Source organism: Eulemur rufifrons, chromosome 7, assembly GCF_041146395.1.
Source record: "Eulemur rufifrons isolate Redbay chromosome 7, OSU_ERuf_1, whole genome shotgun sequence".
NCBI classification, from domain to species: domain Eukaryota; kingdom Metazoa; phylum Chordata; class Mammalia; order Primates; family Lemuridae; genus Eulemur; species Eulemur rufifrons.
Window position 1 is genome coordinate 115565854 of NC_090989.1, and position 12785 is coordinate 115578638.

The 12785-nt window shown below is 39.2% G+C and overlaps 1 protein-coding gene across 4 annotated transcripts in view; it reads right to left on the reverse strand.

The window, feature by feature from the left end:
• The window catches only part of ZBTB38 (zinc finger and BTB domain containing 38), a 119260-nt gene that overhangs the window by 46335 nt on the left and 60140 nt on the right, over positions 1-12785 (reverse strand). For 3 of the 4 annotated variants that reach the window (XM_069475389.1, XM_069475388.1, XM_069475387.1), the window contains one exon: positions 8330-8395. The exons of the other annotated variant lie outside the window; for it this stretch is intronic. The gene's annotated coding sequence lies outside the window, so the exon portion shown is untranslated. The remainder of the gene's footprint in view (positions 1-8329; positions 8396-12785) is intronic. 4 annotated transcript variants of the gene reach the window in all.

Consider the following 12785-nt stretch of genomic DNA (forward strand, 5'->3'; position numbering starts at 1 on the left):
GACTCAAATGATTGTTAGGATTTTTTAGCCATGAAGTATTTTTAAATTAAGGTAGGTACATAGTTTTTTAAGATATAATGGCATTGTACACTTAATAGACTATAGTATAGTATAAACATAACTTTTATATGCACTAGGAAACAAAAAAAAATGTGTGACTTGCTTTATCGCAATGTTTGCTTTATTGCAGTGGTCTGGAAGTAAGCCTGTGATACTTTCAAAGTATTGTCTGTGTTTCATGATACGAAGATTATATGAAATTCAAATTCAGGAGTCCGTAAGTGAGGTTTCCTTAAGGCACAGCCACAGTCATTCATTTACTGTATCTATGTTAGTATAGCTATTATTATCATACTTAATATTACATATTATTATATTTTGAATTTCTTCAATGCAAAATTTGTGGAAATTTGCTTTGTCCTTTGTTACATAAACACCTACATAATATCTTCAGTTTTGCCTCAACTTACTGTTAAGTAAAATTTATGGGAGGCCACTGATTTGGACTAAGCTCTTGCACTAGGCGCCAATAGACCAAACCAAATAGAGTCACACAAAAGTTCCACATCGCCAAACTGAAATTAAGTTGTTTATGTGACCTTCTGAAAAATCAGGAGAGAAATAATAGGCCAACTTTAGCTGGCATGATAAAGGAGCCCCCTCTGCTTTAACCCTTATAAGTAACCTGATATTAACCATCTGCCTTTTATATTATGCTGTTTCCTTGTTCCTGCTCAAGCTATCTTATAAAAACCAATTGTCCTGCCATGCCCAAAGAGGCATCTTTCTATTTTTTGTAGATGAGGTGCTGACTGACTTCATGAGTTGCTAATAAAAGGCCATGAGATCTTTAAATTCGATTTGTTGAAATTTTATCTTTTGATGCCACAAAGCCTAAAATATTTACTATCTGACTCTTTACAGAAAAAGTGTGTCAGCCCCTGGTTTAGAACTGGGCTTTCCCTGTGACCTAAAAACAGCTTGGTTTTGTAGAAAGAGCTCTGGTCTAGGAGTCAAGTATGGTTCTGTTCTGCCACTTAACTCTTTGAGAAGTCACAACTTCTCTGGGCCACAGTTCCTTCAATGATAGAGTAAAAAAGGTCTAACGTCCACACAGCAACTGAAGTCTGTGGTTCTTGAATTCCTATATGAGCTCAGCAAGAAGTACAGGGATGACGGCTGCGCTAAATCCTGGTATGCCGGCCAGGCATGGTTTTCCCAGAGATCAAGAGATTCAAACAATCAGAATACCCTTTGGGGATGGCGCAATAGGCAGTCAGACCAGGGGCTGGACAGGATGGTGAAGAGGAAGGAAGGAAGAGGAAGAAGCCTTTGTGCGGGGCTCTCAAAGCAGAGCAGCATGCCTGCTGTGGTCAACATGACTGGGAAAAAGAAGTTCTAAAGTCTGCAGCTTACAGCAGGTATTTTGGGTCGGTCTCCAGTCTGTGCTTCTTAGAAGACCAAAAGCACTTGATTACGGCATGGGTAAGAAGTCTGCTTATTTCATTTAAAGTTTAATCCAGATCTAGTAGAGCGATAGTGGGGTGAGGGACTCTCTGGCATCCTCAGCATGTAGAATAGGAACCTTGGGATGGAAACGGAAATTTCGTAAGACTTTGGGATAAATCATCTTTAAGGACGTCAGTCTGTAGGCTCTTCACAATAGGCAACATGAGACAATTCAGCAACAAGGCCAACATTAAGACCGAAGCCAGACAGAACATCATAGCACCTGGTCTCTCTGCAGCAGGCCTGCAGCCTGAATTTAGGGGCTGTCTTGAGCCTTCTTTCTAGTTGCAACCCCTTCCCATTTTCTCCCATGTACCCTGTGCCCCCAGCTCCAGGGCGCAGCAAAGCAGCCTCTCCTTTTGTTCACAGGCTACCTCCTGACTACTCCCATTGTTCCCTCTTTCTCATCTTCTGCACCCCCACCGGCCCCCTCACTGCCCTCTCGGTCTACAGCCAGCCCCCCATTTTGCTTCCCAGATGATCACCCTATTCTCTTCCACATCGTTTCCCCAACACCCTGCATAATTTAGAGAATCTTTCAGTGGCATGATTCCTCCCTTTTCCTACTAAAGGTCCCCTCTTCCCTTCCTCAGCACAAGGAACAAGAGGAAAGGGAAAAAAAATTATAAGGGCACTGCCCTTCTGGGATTTAACCACACTCTCAGCTGGTGGCTTTTGTTTTCCCGTCTCACTGGCTTGTAAAGCCCTGGGGGCAGGGACTCCACGTCATGCTCAGCGCTGGGGAAGATGGGCAGGACCGTTAGGCCTTAATTAGAGCAAGACCTCAGAGAGGGTGGGAGATTTTAGCAGGCAAAAGGAAAAGAAATTTCAAAATATTCATTTGGCATCAATGACCACAGAGTAAGGAAGAGGGTTATTTTATTATATAAAGCAAGTAACGAAATCCCTCACTACTTTCCGTGAACACGGACAGAATATTTATACGGGCATTTTTCAAATCAAACAGTACCAGAAAACAAACTCCTTCCCCGGGCCAAACATAAGGAGTGTAGACACAAGTGCTAGTCTTGAACCCTGAGCAGGAATAGCTGCAGAAGCAAGGAAAAGCCACTAAGGGGGAAAGATGCAAAATGTGTTATAAGATCAAAAGAGCAATTTTCTGGTCAATGAGACATTTAGGCTATGGCAGTGGCATGCTGGGATCACCTAACAAAGACAATTGATTTGGCAAGTGGTCTCTGATTTACCTGCTGCCCAGAAAGTCTTCTGCAGAACAGCCAGCAGGGAGGCCCCCTGCTGTCAGCCAGGGAAGGTAAAAAATCAAAAAGCATCTTGCCGGCATCACAAATTCAAAATTTTACATTTAAGGGCTTCTCAACATAACATCTGCTCATGAATGCAACCGTGGCAGCCGCTATCAAGGTCACCTGGCAATGCAGGCAGACCAGCTTGGAGAAGGGCAGGCAGACATGCGGTGGCTTATCAGGAGCCAAGACATCTCAGGAAGGTGGTGAGGCCAAGATACAAAATCTGAGCGAAGAACTGTCCTTGCTGTTGGCTGAGATGTCCCCACACTGAAGGCTGGCCTCCAGGGAACAGTACAAAAGGCCAGTAAGAGAACAATACACCATTCATTTCTTTCTGGAGCAGGGAGGACACACAATTGTCCCTCTTCATACAATGCTCTAGCCTTGTGTGGGAACCTGGGCTGGAGTTTAATAGGAACCACGTCGTATTCCAGTCTGCCTGGCTTATAGCAGTGTCTGTCACGTAGTAGATGCTCAACAAATGCTCAAAGAAGTGAACTGAATTGTTGACGTCCCCTCCCCCACTGATGAGCAATACCAAGGACCACACCGAACCTGTTTTCTTGCAGTGGAATGTTTCAGGGCTTCTCAAAACCAAATGAAGTATAAGGAGCCAGCCAGGCCACCTCTACCATGATAAGCAAAGTTTGCTAAATTATGAATCGACTTTAGAAGGTGCTTCTGAAATGTTCAGAAGGCTTTCAGGAGCCTTACAGTTTCTAACTTGCATAGCAAACTTACCCCTTTGTTCTCTGACCTTTGTCAGCAGACTAACCTAGAAGGCATAAAAGAGTTCTGATTCTTAAGAAGTATTTTCTTAAAGCTATTTGGTTTAATAGAGAACAATTACTCTAAGTAGTAAGGTCTTTAGAAAGCCACCAATAGGCAAAGATGTCTGCAGAGCCAAAGTGTTTTAGTGAAACCTGAAAAGACTTCACTCCAGTGGGAGGGTTTTGGGACTAAGAGAATCTATTGGCAGGATGAGGCAGAGCCCTCTGCCATGTTGCCTTTGAAAAAAAATCAAACGATTATCTCAATATTTTGCTGTGAGTTTAAATTCTGGAGTTCTTATGAAAAACAAAGCAAGAGGCTTCCCAGAAATTTCCCTGCTCTGAGAGGCCTTTCTTCTGTGGATTCCTCAGGTTGGCACTGAATCTGTGCCAGAATTTCATCACCATTTAGATCTGTGATGCCTCTTCTTAGGCAGGTTGGTGACTGGGTCAAAGGCAATGACTCCACAGGTGCCAAACGCTGGGAGTGTGGCTGGCTAAAACCAGCCATGGGAACTTGGGCCATTCTCTTACTGTGGAGGAAGCTTACCCATGAAATTGTCAGACCTGGCCCTGAGACAGTGACCGTCATACAAGGAAATGAAAGTTTGCATTTGAGCATGAGCACTCCTCTGCCTGGTAATGTCCGCCGCCCCCCCCTCAGATATTCAGTGGGCTGGATCCTTCTCTGCACTATTCTAAAGCAGCTCTCCTCCCTGCAACCAAATCACCCTTGCTTTTTAAATTTTTATTTTATTTTTCATCTTTGTACTTGTCTTTTTTAGTTATTTGTTTACATGTCTATTTTTGCCTACTTCCCCTGCCCCTCTCCCACTAAAGGCAGGTCCATAAGAAGCAGGGCTATCATCTGTCTTGTTCATCACTATATTTCCAGCCTCTGGAATATTCCTGGCATATAGTAGGTGCTCAAAAAATGCACGGAGTGTTTAATTGCCAAGAGAGCCATTAAGAATAGCATTTCCCTTGGAAGGGAGCTGTTAGAAGGAACCATATGGTACCAGGGACTCAAAGGCTTAGCATAATTTAGTACTAAAAAGAAAGGTGCTAGATCTTTTTCTAGATCTTTCTCACATATCAACCAGTAAAGAAGCTCTAAGTCATGGTCTGACCACCAGTCTATGTACTGGGGAATCTATGGAAATGGTTGAGGTAGATCAACATTAGTCTAGTAGCATGAGGTGCCATCTTGGTATTCCCAGTGAGTTAAAGCTTGGAAAAACATTTCCTATTCTCCAAAGAAGAAAAAGAGTTGAGAATTTTATACTATAAATCATTCAGGCAGAAAACCATAATTTGCCCATTTCATTTTGGTGAGTACAAAGCAGTTGTTTGCACATTCTTCCTGTTGCACCTGCTCTGGCCTGCCGAGAATAAACACCTGAGCCAAAAAGTGTAAATGGGTTAAGGATGGTTTTTCAAACAATGAGAAGGGGTAAGTGCCATCCTCTACAATCGGCAGGAAACGTTTTCAGCTAATCCAGGAAATTCAATAATAATTGTAAATGGGTAAGTTTAGAAAAGCTCTGTGCCTTGTAAACATTGCTATGAAATATGAAGGCAAAGCATTAAGGCAAAACACAATAAAGTAATATATAATAATTACTCTTCCATTCACTTCTCTATTTATTAGAATGACGATGGTACAATACACTTCCCAACAATCTTATTTGGCTTTATAGCTCCTTGAATTGTGTTTAAAATTCTTTCAGGCAAGACCAAGAACAACATAAATGAATGCCACAAAAAAAAAAAAAACCATTAAGTATGAAAATCAAGATGACGCAATCATGCTTGAGTTACAAACAAAAGGATCGACATTTTTTAAAGAAGAAATACACTGTTGAATCTATTAGGCATTCATTTTTATGGTAAAACAATTGCATTGCATCCATCTGATCTTGTAATTAAGATTAAAATGGGTTCAAAATGATTAATTTGTACTGGCCTATCAAAATAGAAGATTTATAGTTGTAATCTTTCTGAATAGCAATAGTGTTTTAGTTACAAATGCCTGGCTCATTATTTGTTCAGGAGTGAATGACAATTAGCTTGATCCTACTGCAACTGTTAATGCTATTGGTACTAAATAGGCACTGCTGAATCAGGTTTCTGACATTTTTCTTCAGTTTATGATCATCTGATTGATAATACATTTAAAATGCACTTAGTCATTTTAAGTCACAGGCAAGAAGGAAAATGGCTCCCCACAACCAAGAACAACAACAAAAAAAAGGTGTTACAGGAAGGATATTTCACGGCAAGCCCGGAGAACAAAATCACTATGAGATGAATCACGTTCTAATATAATTGAGCCAGAGAAATATTTCAAGCAAAATATTTTAGTTGGCCTCAAAACAACACAACAACAACAACAAAAACAACAACCCTGTAGCCCATAAGAGGTTTGATTTTACAGATAGTGCTATGGAATAGAATATTAGAAAAATTGCTAGTATAAAGCAACTATTTACACAGATGGTTTTGAATCTCAATGTTCTTCTCATCGGAGCAAACCTTGGGGAGTTTCAGGTGTGGCAGCATTTTCCTCCTAACACACCTATAAAGATGTTTCTACAAAGGCTCGATTTGCACTTATCATTGGGGCAATAGGTTTGGGTCCTTCTCTACAGAGCTCTGAGGTTACCAATGGAGGGATCAGGGAAAACAAGAGCATAAGCATTTTCTGATTCTCAGAATTTCTGAAATACCTTTTGTTTCAGTGGCGCTGGTGAACTCGTGATAATGAAACTACACCTCAGTACACAAAACTTGACCTGCATTCTGGAGCATATTACAAAGAAAACCTTAATTTTGAAAGAATGAGCACAAAGGAGGAAGAAAAAAGCTGTCACTGTACAAGCTTTCTCTATATGTTTAGAAATATGGCTTAATTTGTAAGGCTTGAAGACCGTATTTAAAAACGTTTAAAACCAGTTCAGATTCTATATGAGAGGGAAAACAACTGTAAAATTTTCATTAAACATTTGTTTCTTTTTTTAAGACATTCTTTTGCATATCTGTTATTGCATTTAAAATACGATTTGGTTACCAAGGAAACAGGTTCTGGCCCAGTGTTAATTTGAAACTAAAATATATTTGAGAAGTTAAGCTCAAAGGGAAGAGCTCATGAAATAATTCTGAAAAGTGCCAGAATCTGGTACTTATAGAACCACAGCTGTGTGGTCTGCAATGAACCATTCTAGGGGCTCAGTTTCATTTAGTGAAGCTCTATTTCTTCTAACAGGGCCATCTATATTTAATACTTCCCCCTTTAAAAACTATAACTCCTCCTCTCCTTAAATTATATACATACAAATAGTGTATTCTTGTATATTACCTAAAATTGATTTTAGAAGCATGTAAGTTTTTATTTTCATCTTTCATATAACACGTTTAAAGACCGCTTCTTAAAATTTAAATATTTTTAATGTTTCTTATTAAGCTTGTTTACGCCCTTTGAAATTATCTCCAGAAACCCATTTATTTTTAGTTTCAAGCTAAAATGAAGCTGAATCATCAGACTTTTCAAAAAATTCTTTTGTTGTCTAATGGCGCCACACCTATCATATATATGATTTTTTAAAAAAAAGAATCATCTCACTTTTATAGAAGAATCATTTTATAAGTTTATAAAAGCTATATATTTATATAGTATCTGAACAGCAGAGGCTATCCAATTTAATACCCTCCCCCCCAAAGATTACAACTGTCTTATATCATTTTTATTTTAAAAGTCATATTTTAATGCATCTAATGTTCTTGCTTCATGGCTCCAAAAAAATCTATAAAACATGCAAATTTCAACCTACCTGTATGCATCACTTAATGCAGTGCTAGCATGACAAGATACTCAGCCATTTTTATGTAGAGCGATGGAGACCAACTGATTTCTCCGTCTTCTTGCTCACAAGTTTTAGATGCAATTGTCACACACACACAAAAATCATACGCAGAACAGCTTGAATGTACTGTGATCACGAGAACCGAATTTATCAACAGGAAAACAGGATTGAAAAAAGAAGTTTCTCGTCCAAGGTTTCTCTGAGGCTGCAGCCAAGGAGGTGGTATGTTGAATTTTTTTCCCCTTCCTCCTCTGAGAGTTCAAAGCTCGGAGCTGACCACTGCAAAGGCCACTGTCACATTTGCTGAAAATCAAACCACTGATACCAGCACTGAAAATACAAATTTGAGAACCCAAGTTGCTTGCACACAATGCAGTGCAAAAGAGTTAAAAATAGACTCCACCTTGCCTCCTACCTGCATAATAAACATGTAAGTTTCAAGTGTTTAATTTGATATTCACATTAATTAACAATACAACATACATTATTTAAAAGACAGCAAATGCAAGAAGAAAGGGGAGACACCATCTGGTAGCAGAGTTTTGCTGTTGTTGTTTTTGTTTTTAGGGTTTTGTGGGGGGTTTTGGCTTTGTTAAAAAAAAAAAGATAAAATCGTATTTTGAATGTGATGAAAAGCAACCATCCAGAAGCAAATGAATCGGAAATGAAAGGTGATGTTGAAATATCTAAGGCTGTAATGAGGCAAAAACAAGTCTTCGCTACCAGATGATATGGCATACAGAGCATTTACATACTCACATCTGAAATACTAGGCAACGTGTAATGAATTCTATACACAGCATGCACACACAGCACAAGCACGGCTAATCCTGCCTGCCATCTTAGGCTCGCAGAAGCAAGATACGCACTGCATGCAGCACACAAGCACTAGGGAAGGAGGAGGCAAGGGACAGCTCACCTTAAATGCAGTATCTGATTAATGTTGTAAGTGACATTGCATATCAGCCTCAGAGTCTTGGTTCAACTGGGTAGGAGGGAACAAAGAAAAATGTCATCAACTGGTGATGCAAGATGAGCCCAATCACTAAACACTGTTTAGCAAACTCCAAATTCTGCAACCAGACAGAAGGCATTTCATACACTTAGGCAGAGCTGCTCCACAATGAATGTGTCCTTCTGCTTCTGAGAATCAAACAATCCTTTTGCTAAGGAAGAAAATAAGCTGGAATGAATACTGTCATATCCTCTTCTTGAAGAAAGCTTTCAATACAGTATGTATCTGGTCCGGAATGCATTTTATAGATTGTTAATTTCATAGAATTGCTAACAAAAAACCAAAATTGTTAAGCTATTGAAAGTAAAGAATAATTCTGATAAAGGGTATAGCATTTCTAGATTATTTTTCAAAATTCTAAGTGGTGCCGGCAAGCTTGTAGAAGAATGCATGATCAGCTGTCTGTATCTGTGCTATAACCTTTAACCACAAGCAGTGTAAATGTATCCTGCTAAATGTATCTGCAGCACAGAAAGGCAGATATCGCCTCAGATAGAATTTTATTAAATTGTGAATGGATTTTCTTAAACTTAGAAGCAGAATAAAATCAGTACAGAAAAATAAATTGATGCTGAGTTCCTTTGGATGTGTAGCTGATCATCAGGAATGATAAAAGCTATCCTTAGGATACTGACCTAAATAATGCTAAGACTTACAGAAGCATACTGTATGCACTCAGAACATAGAAAATGCTAAATGATTTTTCTTCTCCCTCCCCCTCCAAAAGCTAAATTTTAAAGTTACAAGCCATTAATAGGAATACCAAAAGGCTATAGATAGTACATACTGTAAGAGAAGAAATCGTGTTGTGCTGAGATGCAATGTTTCTTTGTTTTACTTTGAGGCTTATTTTAGCTACGCTTGCATGATGACATTGACATCAGGAGGTCAGGGCTGACACTGGGTTGCTATCCGTTTTATGAGCGAAATGTTTTCCGAAAATTAAATCTCATCTACTCAAACACCAAATTTCATGTCTTCTTCAATACTACCTCCCTACCCCCACTGCTCAAGATTGATGGGATCTAGTTTGGCCGTATGTAATAAATTGGAATCACTTTCTATAGAGACTCCAATACATAATGGTGAGGAATTAATTTTTTAAATAAAAAACCTTCCAGAATTCTTATGCACCCCCTTTCATTCCTTCCTATCAACACACACGCGCACACACACACACATGCACACACACACAATCGAAGCTCAAATTGCAATGAAATGTTTAACATGTGGAACAAAAACTGTTGAAAGAGCTGCTTATTCAGGATTTTGAAGAAATGCCTAATAAGCACATACTGTTTTGCTACAAAACCAGTGTCACCATGTCCCCAAAGAGGAAAACACCATAGCTTGCTAGAAAAATTTCCTCCAGATCCTGCCGGCAGGTAAAAAGCATTTCATTTGCCATGATATATAATACAAGAAGTCTTTTATTTTTAATAAAATAGAACAGATTGTTTTCCACTCTATTTCTTTAGCTACAAAGAAACCATACCCACCCCCACCTTTAGATCCTGGACATAAGCCAACATTTTTATAAAATACTATGAGACTGATTTTGAACATATATTTACATTTTTCTTCTTCTCATCCCTCCAAAAGTCTTTAATTGCCTATTGCATCACTGAATATGCTAATGTTAATTAATTTTAACACGTGCAAAAATGAATTAACATATTCTGGGGTTGCTAGTTTTCTAGCGCTTCTATCTTCTATAAGGACTGGCTGAAAATAATCAGGTTAGCAAAACATATAAGTTCCCCAGAAATATTTTAAAGGAGAAAATACATTCAAACACCTTAACTTAGGTACTAGGTTTCACAACTGGATTTTTGTTTCTAGCTCTTATTCTATCTTCTGCCCAAGAACATTCTATTTCCACACATTAAGCATTTTTAGCTTAATGTGTAAAAAGTACCCTGCCCACCTCTTCTTATACACTTTAAAGTCCCTGAGTTGGGTTGTCCAGATTGTGGGTCATACCTGCACCACAGAGAGTCCTCTTCTCTTTGGAGCACATCTCTCTCCCACAACTACTCCAGAAATAAATGTGGCTCTAACAAAAACAGTAGCTCCTAGTCTAATACCAATGATGGAACCATCTTCCCCACCCCCGCATCATTGCTCCATGAGCTCTTGTTAGCATTGACAGCGTCAGAAAATTAGAATGGAGTGTCCTTAGGCCAATTCCTCCTTTACCATGGGGGTCGAGAATTAGAGAGATGATCACGCTGAGTTATAAGGCACCAATTTAATATATGGTCATCTATAAAACAGGGTCCTTAGAGTGGAGTCAGAGGAGGTTGACGTAAACACCTAGGCATTTGATGCTCTTAGTATCTGTTCAGATAGTCCCCATTAATGACATCTGAAAACTAGACATTCATTTTTAAATATTCACAAATTATTATGTAGGCTAAATATACACGTTATAGAATCAACTCTGACCACATAGAACTAAGTCGCTGCCTCCTCTGTCTGGGATAATAAATGACAGTGACAACGACAGTAATCCATATCAGGCTCCCAGGAGATGAGTAAACAGCGTCATATCCCCTTTACAGGAAAGGGTGGTGAATGTGGTCAGGTCCCCTACTGGTACTTGTAAGCCAGATGCCAGGGCGAGCAGTTTCCAAACCTCCCTGCGGTGTTCTCTGTCCACCCTCTGTCATTATGAGCCTAAAATCCATGTACTGGTTTATTTTGTGACGTTCCAAACACTCAGTGAGCAAATGTGGTGTGTTTACCAGACCTACTTGGGTTAAACAAATGTGAACTACAGTTGAAAATACTCAGAGTGATGAGCTTGTTTAGGCAGACGTTCTCAACTAGTAAATCCTGTTTTGCACTTTTAAAAAGCCATGCTCATGCCTGAATTACTTAAGCTTTGTCATGATTGCAAGTGGCAAGGCTACGCATTCACTTATGATTTTTAAAAATTGCGTGCTTCTCATCCATCTCCTCAGGGCATATGCACAAACATTAATTTAAAAGGCAAATCCCTTTTCCACAATGAAAATTTTAGCCTGTTTTTTTGCCACTTTGACGAGTGAAGCACGAGGAACCCAAAATGATCTGGCAGGAGCAGGCTGGAGAAGGACAGAGCTAGCAGTGAGGGGCGAGCCCATCACTTTGATTAACGTTCTTACTTGTTCACACTCTCCTTCTGCAGGCTGAGCTAATTTTACTTTCAGTCCTGTGGGTTAAAGTTAAATTGCATGGCTAATGCAAAGTACATAATTCAAGTATGAACAAAGCTTTACTATCTATGTTTAAAAAAAAACAACCTAAAGTCAGGGCACTGAATCCCAGAGGAATACTCAGTTTATAAACATTTGGATCAGTCTGCATGTTTCTTTATGCCATTCACTGCATTAAAAATTACAGCTGGTTTCCTTTTATACCTAATATAGATAGTCAACATTTGTGGATAAATTTGTTATCAGGTTAGGCTATTCTAATAGAAATTTTTAAAAATAAAGTGTTTACCAAACATAAAATTTTGTTTAAATTCTCAGAATTTAAAAAGTTTAAAATTTTTTATGAGGTTGGTTATTACATCCTCTATAACGTATTCAGGCCTGAAAATGACATGGTGACTTAATTTTTCAATGACTAAAAATGCCTTTGGATGATATTTTAGCCAGAATTTTTGAGAAAGTCCAATGCTGCTTTGAACATCTACATCTTGCATAGGAACTGCTTTCTACATTGAGCAGAGTTAAAAGTCTATAACAGCTACCATTTGTGGAAAAGCTGCTACATCTTCAATATTTTAGCTATATTGTTTAATTCTAACTCAATAATCCTGCAAGATGGGTATTAATTATCATCAATTTTAGGTGAGGAACTAATAGAGATTACTAGGCACATGGTAAATAGTAAAGTTAGGATTCACACCTAAGTGTGACTGATTGCAAAGTCTGTGTCTTCCACCAATTCTAAGAGGATAAAACTTCCCCGTACATCCACACTCCACCCCTGAGTTCGGTAATTTTCTTATTGTGCAGACACCTGGTAGAGGGGACCCTGTCTCCCTGGTGCCATGACCACCCCTGTTCAGATGAACCAGCCTCTACTCTCCAGGCCCTGGGAATTGTGGGTACCCAGGAAGCCACCAACTGCAGACAGGCTGTTCCCAGCAGGTGGAAAAGACAGAATAAAAGAGGAGGACTCAACTAGATCCTGTTGAGAAGTTAAGGGTAGGAAGCAGAGCAACAATTTCAGTAGGAGATTTGTCATAATTTGGAAATGTTTTTATGAAGCAAAGCAGAAAGGGCATATGGTTCCATCTGGGGAAAGACTTCACCTAGTGAAATCCAGTTTTTCTGTATTACAGATGAGGAAACAGGCTGAAAGA